The sequence below is a fragment of the Vicia villosa genome, unplaced genomic scaffold, assembly GCF_029867415.1.
Source record: "Vicia villosa cultivar HV-30 ecotype Madison, WI unplaced genomic scaffold, Vvil1.0 ctg.001186F_1_1, whole genome shotgun sequence".
In the NCBI taxonomy this organism is placed as follows: Eukaryota; Viridiplantae; Streptophyta; class Magnoliopsida; order Fabales; family Fabaceae; genus Vicia; species Vicia villosa.
In genome coordinates, this window is record NW_026705525.1 from 102,795 (window position 1) to 114,523 (window position 11,729).

At 31.4% G+C, this 11,729-nt stretch overlaps 1 long non-coding RNA gene across 2 annotated transcripts; it reads right to left on the bottom strand.

Annotated features, from left to right (window-relative positions):
* Positions 1-330: 330 nt before the first annotated feature.
* On the bottom strand, positions 331-3,075 carry LOC131633888 (uncharacterized). 2 transcript variants are annotated; one of them, XR_009293431.1, is made up of 7 exons: positions 2,974-3,075; positions 2,819-2,891; positions 2,464-2,720; positions 2,232-2,254; positions 1,993-2,147; positions 1,703-1,826; positions 331-1,619 (listed from the first exon to the last, which is right to left on the bottom strand). It is a non-coding gene; the product is annotated as an uncharacterized LOC131633888 (long non-coding RNA). The 2 variants fall into 2 exon arrangements; XR_009293430.1 differs by having other exon boundaries at positions 2,464-2,723.
* Positions 3,076-11,729: the final 8,654 nt, after the last annotated feature.

Sequence of the window (11,729 nt, forward strand, 5' to 3'; positions counted from 1 at the left end):
TAACCTTAAAACATAAGCTAACCTTGGGTAAATCTGCTAGAAAATGATAGAACATAAGTATGTTTAGTTATACATTTGGTGCATCTTGTTAAAGAATAAAACAAGCAGGACATAACACCTAAAAAGAGTTGTATTTTCATTCAATTCTATGAGTAGGAGAATATTATCAGTTAACTTTGATTTGAAAAATATAATAATAATGTTAGAGTGCTAGAAAAAGAAGATCCATAAATCAATAATGGATTCAGATTAATTTCAAACCAAAAGTTATTAGAATAACATAAAAAAGAACAACAACACACACAGGGACAAGAAAAAAAAAGGAAAGCAAAAATCAAATTAAAACTGAACCAAATTAATACATAGACTCATATACAACCATACTAAAAATCCACTGAACACATGTTCTGCAACACCATTCTTTAACTTCCAAGAAGAATCCACTGAAATGTCCATGTTAGAAAAAAGTTTTTCCAATTCTTCAGAAGCCAAATTCGTTGTTACAACGACATAAATTGTTTGCCAACAGAAAAACCAGTAGCAAAGTTGCAGACAATGGCATTGTTCTTCATTTTCTTCATGTCACTAACCATGATAATGTCTTTGTTACCAGTGGTGGTAACGAAAATGTCAGTCTCGGAGACAACATCTGCAAGAATCAGAACTTGTAGACCGTCCATGAGTGCTTGAAGTGCATAGATTGGATCGATCTCAGCCAAGATCACACGAACACCACCTTGTTTCAAGGCGGCATCATAACTCTTGCCAACATCTCCGTAACCACAAACAACCACAATCTTTCCAGCAATCATCACATCAGTAGCTCTCATGATTCCATCATGAAATGAGTGGCGGCAACCATAGATATTGTCAAATTGATATCATCACAAAACAACATTGTAACAGATCCATATTGAGATAACAGTATCAACTGAGCAGTTCACGCATTGAAAACTAACCTCCCTCAATACTGAGAAGTGAATCTCATGAGTAGCTAAGGAGAGCATTATCAAATCAACATCATGGTTTGAAGATCATAAAATATCATGCAAAAATCAAGGAAAAGATAAAAGCACCCTAGACAGGTAATATGAAAATTAAAATTAGGACAAAACAAAACACATCAATCCATACAAACAATGGCGAGTATTCGAATTGAAACCAGGAACATTACGTTGTAACCGGATGTATTCCATTATTTTATGTTCTCCCTCACCAGGAACATTTGAATCAAAAAGTATAACCTTCAAATAATTAATCATCCAATGCAGCCCATAAATAAATATTTAGAGAAAGAGCATCCTGAAAGCCAGATGTATAAGGGAGAAGAAAATAGATGGGATTACTCCAAAAGAAAGGAATCATCTCATCTTGAAGGGATCAAGTGACAAAAGAATTAATAGGATGTGGTTTCAATTGTGTAGTACCTTTATATTTTTCCAGGCAGGGTTGAGGTTCAATCTAGTCTGTACATAAGACTGAAGAGCCACTGACAGAGCTGCCATAAACTTAGAACCAGGGGTAATGACATTTGTGTCTGAAGTCTCGGGCTTATCTTTGGGAGACAAAGGTGTTCCCTCACTGATGAATTCTTTCCTCAGCCTTTCCTCTTCCGCTTCCTATAATGTTTAAAAAAAGCTCAGTAACTTCATCAGAAAAAAGTAGGAGAACCTTGAATGAGTGATCATATTAACATTCTTACAGCCTCGGCTGCATCTTTTGCAACCCGGAAGCGCCGAGAACGTTGCTGATTCATTTTTGCTCGTGGTGCAACACCATCTACTTAGTGGAAATGCAATAGTAACTGGCTTGAAACAAAAACATACCTAAACCAAGATTAATAAGATACAACTTCTTATCATCAGCCATTCCAGGTTGACCAAGCAACTTCTTATGATACGAATTTCATTCATAAAAAGTAATCACCCATAACCTAGTCTTAACAAATGGGAGCATTATTATTGACTCTAAAAAGCTATAAAAAAGATTTACCCTTGTATATGGAGCTACTCAAGAATTGATATTGCCTCAACTGCAATATAAGCAGCCATACATGGTGACACCCTATGAAACATATGGTCAAAATCTTACAATTGACCAAGAGAATTCCATACATTCCAAAGGCTAGACCCAATTATGTCCATCACCTGAAATAATATGCTTTTCTTTAGATCAAAGAGCCAGTCAACATAAACATATGCTGATATAGGAAAGTTGAAGACATATCTCACCAAAATGCTGAAACCTCTTGTGCCTGAAAGAAAAAAATTATTAAATCATAGACAAAACCTTCAACCGTTAAGCTTATATCATGCTAAATCATAGAAAAAATTATTATTACATAGAAAATAATTATTAAATCATGCTAAAATTATTAAATCTCAACATGGCAACCACAAAGGGTGACCTAAGAACACATTTTCCAACAAACCATGGTATATTGTAGATTATAGAATAACTTACCGAGAGCTCCGATAGCAAAGAAGAAGGATGCTGCATAGAAAAGAATACAGCAGAGTGGCATTCTGTATGACTCTATCCCGTACCAGTCGTCCTCATCGTCTCCCTCTTGCTGCTGCTGCTCACAGCGAATTGGTCGCCAAAGAATTTCAACTCCATTGACATACTCAGTGTGAGCTCTGGATATCCACATTTGCTATTACATTTCACCTTTCCATCCCACGTACTCATTCCTATCTTCGCCTCAATTCTGCATGATTCTGCTAAATGTTGAAATATAGAGTTAGAAAATTGTTGAAATACAGATATGAGTCGAAGTAAGCAAAACATTAAGGATAAAACCGAGAGGTGAACTTACAATCTACATTAAATACAACAATCTCCCCTATGCGAATTGGTTCCTTACTCATGTGTAAGAACAAAATGTCCCCCTGAAAAAGCCAACATTCATTAGCAACAGAAAGAAACAAACAAATTATATTACCAAGTCATTCATGAATAAGATTGGCTTACCCGCTTGAATCTCGGTTCCATACTTCTAGAAAGAACAACAACAACAGGAGATACACTGCCGATGATACACATCAATGCCTTCCATATTATCAGTGCAAGCATCAAATATGAAAAATATAAAGAAAATGAGTAAATTAACATTTCAATGTTACACAAAAACCTTAAAGTTAAATGCATACCTGATGAGATCTAAACATTCAGAAAAACCGACACTTTAAGATGGATATGAAGTTGTCGTGTCTGTACAACAAAATGTTTTTAACGTCAAGAGATTAAGGAAAAAAATAAACCATATCAGAACTGCAGCCCTGCATAAAGCTCAACCGAAACGAATAACAAACTGGTTCCCGAAGAAACAGGCTGCATCACCAACTCAAACCGCCACTTCCCACAAAATTCTGCTAACCAATCTGCATAACCACCACAAAAAGTTCCTGCAGAAAACAAAACTAAACAAAAACCAAAAGTCGGTTCAGCCAAAGTAAATAGTCTTTGTACCAAGATTCATAACACAACAATCTAACAATGAAGATTATAGAACAACAAAACATTGGTTGGAACTTGAAACATACCATATTGGAAAAGAACTTGCGACCGAGATCTCCTGAAACCCTAATCCCGTGGAAGGGTCGGATCTGGAAAAAAAGTCATGTTAATGAGAATTGACAATGGACAAGGTAAAAAATCATCAAGAAAACAGCTGCAGAGCAAAAACAACCAAAACCCTAGTTCATCATTTTCCCAATTTTACAAACCCTTCAGAAATTATCAGAAGAACATTGTTCATCAAACATCAAAACCTCAAACACAGATAAATCCCAATATTCATAAAAAACCTAAACAATTTGTTCATCATTTCCCTTAAAATCAAAACCCTTTCAGAATCGTGAGAGAGGAAGAGAGATCAAGAACAAAAACCAGAAATACCTCACCCGGGATTCAGATTCGTAGCTTTCGTCATCATCTTCATAGATCTTCAACCAACTCAACTCATTCATCTAAAATCGTTCAACATCGTTCATCACGAACCCAACAACATCAACATCACCATCATCGTGTTCATCATCGTCCTCAGCGCTCAACAGAACAAACCGTGTCAGGAAAGAATACAAATTGCATATGTAGGAAGAAGGAAGAAGGAAGAAGAAGAGGGAGAAGGAGGAAGAAGAGAGAAAGTGAAGGAAAGGACGAGAGAGAGAGAGAGAGAGAGAGAGAGAGGGAGGGAGAGAGTGTCAGAAGATATTTTTCTTTCAAATTTGTAAGAAGAAGAAGAAGGTGGTACAAAGAAGAAGAACGGAGGAAGAGAGAGAAAGAAGAAAAAGTTTGTGGATGAAGAAAGAGAAAGGGTTTTGAAAATTAAAAGTGATATGATGAAGTAAATGTGAAAAAGCATCAAAATAGGTTTGCTTTGGTTGATTTGGAAACAAAAAGAGCTACGTGACATCAGCGTTTTGTTTATTCCTGACAACCAAAGGCAAAATTTAGTAATTATGTAGTTGTAATGGAACAAAGTGACATCATCGGTTGGAAAAAGTAAATTTTGGACAACAAATACCCCTATTTTAAACACATGGCAGATATAGAAGCAGGGACATAGTGGTGTTTTCCAGAACCATTTCCCTTCTTATATTATAGATTTCATCCTGTTGTTTTTCCAAATTTTATGGAACAAGCCTATGTATGCTCGCTTGCCACCTTGAGAACCTATAATGTTAGTTATAAGGGGTGCAACTTATAAAACCATAACGATACAAAACAAAATTAAAATTTAGAAAAACCAGAATAAACTACTTTTATGTTAAAATTACTTAAATTGAAACTTGCCAAATATTTCCAAAACTAGAACACCAAAAAACAAATTAATTCAAACTCATTTTTAATATATATATATATATATATATATATATATATATATATATATATATATATATATATATATATATAATCGTGCTTAGAAATTTTCTCTATTTAAAGAATAAAGTCGTGCATAGGAATTTTTCTTTGTGTGGAGGTACAATTCTTTAGGTGTGGTTCTTATTATTTTTCAATGAAAATATGACAAATATATTTAAATATTATTTAATGAGCGAAAATAGAAGAAATTTGCATACGTGTAATAGAAAATTTTACACTTGTCGTATTTTCATTGAAAAATAATAAGAACCACATATAAAGAATTGTACCTAAACTTAGGGGTGTTCATGGGTTGGGTAAACCCAATAAACCCAGTAAAACCCACCCAAAGCGATCAAAAAAAGTGGGTTGGGTCGGGTTATTGGGTGAATATGATTTTCAAAAATGAAAACTCATTCAAAATAATTGGGTTATGGGTAAACCCACACCCAACCCATAAAACCCATGGGTTATTGAGTGACTATATTTTTTTCTCTTTTTTTGTAATTTGACAAGTGATGACTTTGATGTTTTTAATTTTGCTTGTTTCAATTTCAACTTTTTGAACATCTTTTATTTAGTAAGTAATGATTTTAACTTATTTAGGATGTCACATTTTGATTATTTTGATGCCAATTCTAATAAATTGCAAGTATTTTATGCAATTCTTGGTTTTACTGCAATGTAACTTTGCTTTTTACAAATATATGTTTATGATAAATTTCATTATACATTTTGACATTTGATGTTTAAAAAAACAGCAATAATATATTAAACTATTTATTAAGAAAAAATGTAACATATCATTAATAATTATATAAGAAAAAATAATATTAGGTAACCCATTATCCAATCCAATTCAACCCATAAATTTGTGGTTTTACCCAAACCAACCCAATGATATTGTGGATGGTTATTTTTCCTCACCCAAACCAATGTACCGTGTACGGGTTGAGTTATGGTTTTGGCTGAATTCAATCCAAACCGACCCATAAACACCTCTCCCTACACTATATATTTTTATTCTTTTTGAAAAGCATTCATATTGAATCTAAACATAATATCAACTTTCAATTTAAAGTCTAATTACAAGTTATAAGAATAACTTTTACCTTATTCGTTTTTCTTCCTAGCAACACTCTTAATTTTCGCATGTGAATTTGCATAAAATGGGCTGACAAAACATTAAAAAAATTGTGTAGATGTTATGTGTGCACCACTTTTTGACGCATCAATAGAAAATTTAAACAATTTAAAAAAAAAAAAAATGGTAAAGGGACATGAAGCAGAAGAAAGTAAATAAACTAGTAACAAATCCGTGCATACGCACAGATTCTGTTCGGTTACGCGAATTTGGATACATCATTTATTTTAAATAAAAATATTTTAAAAAATTTTAGATAAATAATTTATTATTTCGTATATAAAAATATTTAAATCAATAATAAAATTTTTCCAGTATACTATTTTTGAATAAAAAATATTTGGGTCATAAATACCACTTTTTCGTAAATAATAGACTTTTTTCCGTATACAAATATTATCTTTATTTATGTATCATTTACAGAAATATTTGGATCAATTTTAAATTTTCGTATATAAAAATATTTAGATCAATAATAGATTTTTTGAATAAATTTTTTCCGTATATCATTTTTTACTAAAAAATATTTTGATCATAAATACCATTTTTCGTTTATAAAATAATATATATCAATAATAGATTTTTTTTAGAAGAAAGAAGTGAGAAGGTGAGGAAAGAGAAAAAAAAGAGATTGGAAAGAGATTTGACAAGTTTGATAAAATATAAGAGTTGTATTATTTTAATAATAATTTTAAGAACTTTATGGTGCAAACACCAAAAAACCACAATTTTAATGTGGTACCCACAACCTCAAGGAAGAGAACGCAGCTGGTCGTAGCTGAGACTGTCTATTGTACTTGACAACTCAGAAAGAACACTATTTTTGAGACACATATAGATAACAATATAGAGGATCAAATTATAGAGAAAATAGTTTATAGAGGATAGTTAGAAACAACATTGTGAATTATATGATGATCTAAGAGCTTTTTGTTTTTCTCTTTGGTAGGATGGATTTCTTTGATCACCTTGACATTACTTGTTTTTTTAATTAATACATATCCTTTGATTAAAAAAAACCATAAGGAAGAGAATGCAAGGTTTTATCATCTAGACCTTTGCAGTGGTCTGTTAAAAAGAGTCTAAGGATGGTTTAAATGAGAGGTTAAATATTTGTAGATGATTACTAGAAACATATTGACATTCGCCTAAGTAGAAGTAAAGATAAAGTATATGAAATATAAATTTAGAAAAAGAAGAAATGTTTTTAACCTAAAGGTGAAAGTTGGAGTTGATATCATACCACATCTCATGCGGTTTAAATATCTTGGGTCAATGATACAAAATAATAGAAAAATGAAAGGAGATGTGAACCATCAAATTCAATTTGGTGGCTCAAATTGGAGGAGGGTCTCATGGATTTTATGTGAGACAAAATAAGTGCTCAATCTAAAGGGAGATTTTTTTTAGAAATGGTAATACATGCGATGTATACGAGACAAAATATTTGATAGTTAAGAATCATCACATAAATAAAGTAAGTGTAGCAGAAATGAGAATGTTGTGTTGGATATGTGGTAAGACTGGATGCAATAAAATTAGAGATGATAATATTATAGAAAGTGTTGGAGTATCGTCTATAGTAGAAAAGATAGTGGAAAGTAAACTTAGGGGATTTGAACATGTAGATAGAAGATTTGAAGATTTTTTTGTAAAGAGAGTATATCAAATGGAGAAGAGTCAAACAACTACATAAGACTTAAAAATATAGGATTAACTATTAAGAAAAATTTCAAGATTAATGAATTAGATAGAAACATGAACTTAGATAAAACATTATGACGAAATTTGATCCTTATAGCCTATCCTACTTAATAAGAAAAAACTTGAGAGAGAGAGAGAGAGGTGTTAAAGATGGCTAGTATCTTTACTAATAACGACTCAAATGATATTATTATTTGGGAACCTTCATTATCAGGTACTTATTCTACCAAATCAACTTATTCTTTGTTAACTTTGGAGTCTAGTCCACCTCATATTCAGACAATGACTTGGTCTTGAATTTGGAACCTCAAGTTACCTGAAAATATTTGTTGTATTGTTTGGTTCATCATGCATGGGAAGTTACCTACTAACTATAAATGGATCAACGATCACGTGTCAATATAGCATCTTGTTATAGATGTGGTGCAATTAATGAAACCATCCTACTCACTATCTGAGATTGCCATAAGGTCATGCAAGTTTAGAACAATTTCAGTTTTTGATACCACATTCATTTTTATGAGGATGATATATATTTGGATGAAAATTAATGTGGTCGTCTTTCTTTTTTTGGAATATTCTTAGCCAAATTACTATTCTTTTACACTCTACCATACAGGATTTTGATGGTTCTAAGAAGATATCAGCCCCTAGACTTGCGTCTTAGCACCCTCCCTCAGAGAATATGATAAAGGTTAAGGTATGTGGTAATTCCATTGGTAATTCAGGATCATCTGGTTTTAGTGGTCTTTTGAGAAAGTCTTCTGGAGGTTGGATCACAGATTTTGCAGGAAGTTGTGGTTTCACCTCTAATATTAATGTCGAGCTTCAAGTTATTTCTCATGGTCTTTAAATTGCTTGGAATTATGGTTTTAGAAATGTAATTTGTGAGTTTGACTCTCAAACGACTCTGAAGTTTATTCAAGAGGGTGTTCCTTCTACTCATCCTTGAACGCCTCTCGTGAATTATATTCAATCTCTTATTCATAAAAGTGACATCTTATCCTTGTTCACACGTTACGCAAATGAAATGTTAGTGATAATTGATTTGTTAAATTGAGAATTTGCTTATACTGAAATTAAAAGTGTTTTCTATTTATTTTTCTCCTTTAGTTAATATTTGTTTAACAAACTCAATAAAAATTTAATTTCTGTTGTTTTATATTTTTTTATTGATAAAAAAAATATTTATAATTTACAGATAATTATTTCTTTTGGAAATACAAGTAAATGGTATTTCTGTGGAATCTTTTCTTTGTAGAATATATGTGGAATCTTGTTTTTTTTTTTTTTGTGGTCCAAACAAAATATATCAAAAGGTGAAAAGACATGAGATTATTTCTATCAAACTAATAATAGTAATAACTTCAAAATTCCTTTGAAAGTGTACATTATACATTCCACTTTGGAAGGATAGCCACACATCAAGGTGGAGCAGCTCAACAGCTAGTGATGAGATGATGTCCAATTTTTGTCAAGACATGTTCATTGTTCACTTACTCTAATAATTATGTTTCAATCATGAACCAAAAAATAATTAGTATAGGTAGATTATTATCATCACTTGTGGGTATGAATTTAGCCACGTTTTTTTTAGTGTCATTTGTATCCAGGCTAAAAGTTTTTGCAAGATTTAAATCTTATCTCTAAAAAACTTGAGTTCGATAATTAAGTTCTATATAACATGTGAATATTTAGTCCTCAAATGTACTTAGTTGTGTATCCACAAGAAATGACAAAGGATATGTGAGACAAAATGACAAAGGAGATTAGAAAAATAGCAAAAGAGATTTTGAGAGAATTAAGAGATTTTAGATGAAAAAGTAACATTGTTTAATTCTTGAAAATGATCTTACCTAATGGCTTTCAATTTAAATATTTATATTTTTCAAAACCTGGTTTCAATATAAATAAGTAGCATTGTTGATCCTTGCAATGATTTTTAAATTTTAAAAATGAAATAAAATAAATGGCAGTGTGTTATATTATTTTTGAGATTTTAAATATGAAATCTATGACTTGAGTTTTAGTGACATTCTAGATTCACAGTGAATCCTCATCTTCTATTACTGTTTTAAGGATAAATTATAGGTTTTAATGATGAATTTTAGGTTTCTGTCAAGAATCTTAATTTTTTTCTTTTACAATAAACTTAATTTGTCTGGCTCTATTTAATTTATTAATATAAAAAGATTAAAATTGCACATCATAACACATCATGTCAATCTACTCACATAATAGTCTATATGAATTATTGTTGTTTGTGACAGTGAAATTTAACTGCAAATACAGTAAGAATAACGACATTATGTTTAATGAGGTCTCACGATTAAGTCTCACTTAATAAACCTTTAAATAGATTAATTATTCTAAAGACTTTATTATGTCATATACAAATAATACAATAAATACAATGTCTAATATGTATATATATTAGCAATATAATCGAAGCAATAGTGTGAGCATCACGCATAATCGAAGCAATATAATCTACTAGGATATATATATATATAACTTATTTTTATGTTGGTAATATACACATCTTACCATTTCAACTTTCAATCTTATATAAAACAAAATAGAAGTATCAAAATATGCATTCATGGATCACTGGTGATCGATATATAATTTTTCGTAGTTGTGAGATTAACCATTATCATCGGAAATGAGATTAATGGAATCTACAACACAAGAAACACAACTTTTCGCTCAATAATGAGCAAAGCGTTCCAATCATATATTTGACCTTTTTATTAGAATGACAATTGTATGAAGCCTTTAACATGGTTGTTGTAGTGCTATATTCAGGATTGGTCCCAACTTTTTAGAGGCCCTGGACAAATAATAAAAATTGACCCCTAATAAAAAACCAAACAACTAACTTTTAATGTTTATTTTCCATTTTTGGGTTTTGTTTTTCTCTTTTGTTTTACATATAGATGAGAAGGTCAATGTGTCAGACTCAAAGGAAAGGACGATGGTTGTGGTTATCACTGGAGGTGGCAGCGGCGTTATTATGTGGTGGTGTGGTGGTTGGCGCATTGGAGGTGAAGGTTCGACGGCGAAGAGCTAAAAGAGAGATAGATATGTGAAAACGTATTGAGGAACTTTGGTTTTTGAATAGCCATACCTATTCTGATTCTGATAACTTAATTTTGTTTTGTGTATTTTTTTTTATTCTTTTATGGTGCAGGAAATCATTAAGAAATACATTGAATTAGCTGAAAATAGAAAGAAGTATGGAGCTCTTGCAAGCTCCTTAGGACATTTAATATAGGAGAAACCTTGTACTCTGAGTTTCAACAATTGACAAGGTATACCTTGACCTAGAAATACTATTCGAGGATCTTCAAGTACTATTTTTGTTAATAAGAATATTAAATAAATGCACTTGTCGAACACGTTTTTTAAATTTTGTGGCAGTGTTTCTCAGAAAGAAAGGATGTGACACGACAACCATGTGATTTCAATACTTTGAAACCGATATTCATTTGGAAACCAATTATTGTGGAACAAAACGTGATGCGGCGTAGTGAAGTATTGATTGTAGGTGGATCAGTGTCGAATTATTGTAGTATTTTGATTAAGTTCTTATTCCAAATGAAATTGGACAGTCTAATGATGATGTGGCGGAGTTTATGCTTGTCGTGACAATGAATAGTGCTACTCATATTAATCCAATCAATTATTACTAGACCAATGAATACCTTTTTCTGTTGGATTGAATCACAGTTTTTCATCTTTGAAAGTGTTTGTGGAATTAGAATTGCGGAAAAGATTATTGAATTAGGATTGAAATTGAGACCCCGTTAGTTTTACTAGACCCCGTGATTAAATATCACATGTAATTGCAAAAAGTACATTGTATGTAACCTCAACCAATGAAGCTCAATCTTTTGTTATATATATATATATATATATATATATATATATATATATATATATATATATATATATATATATACCTGAATGATTCAATGATTATGGTCATTAACGGTTAGGTCACCTTGTCTGA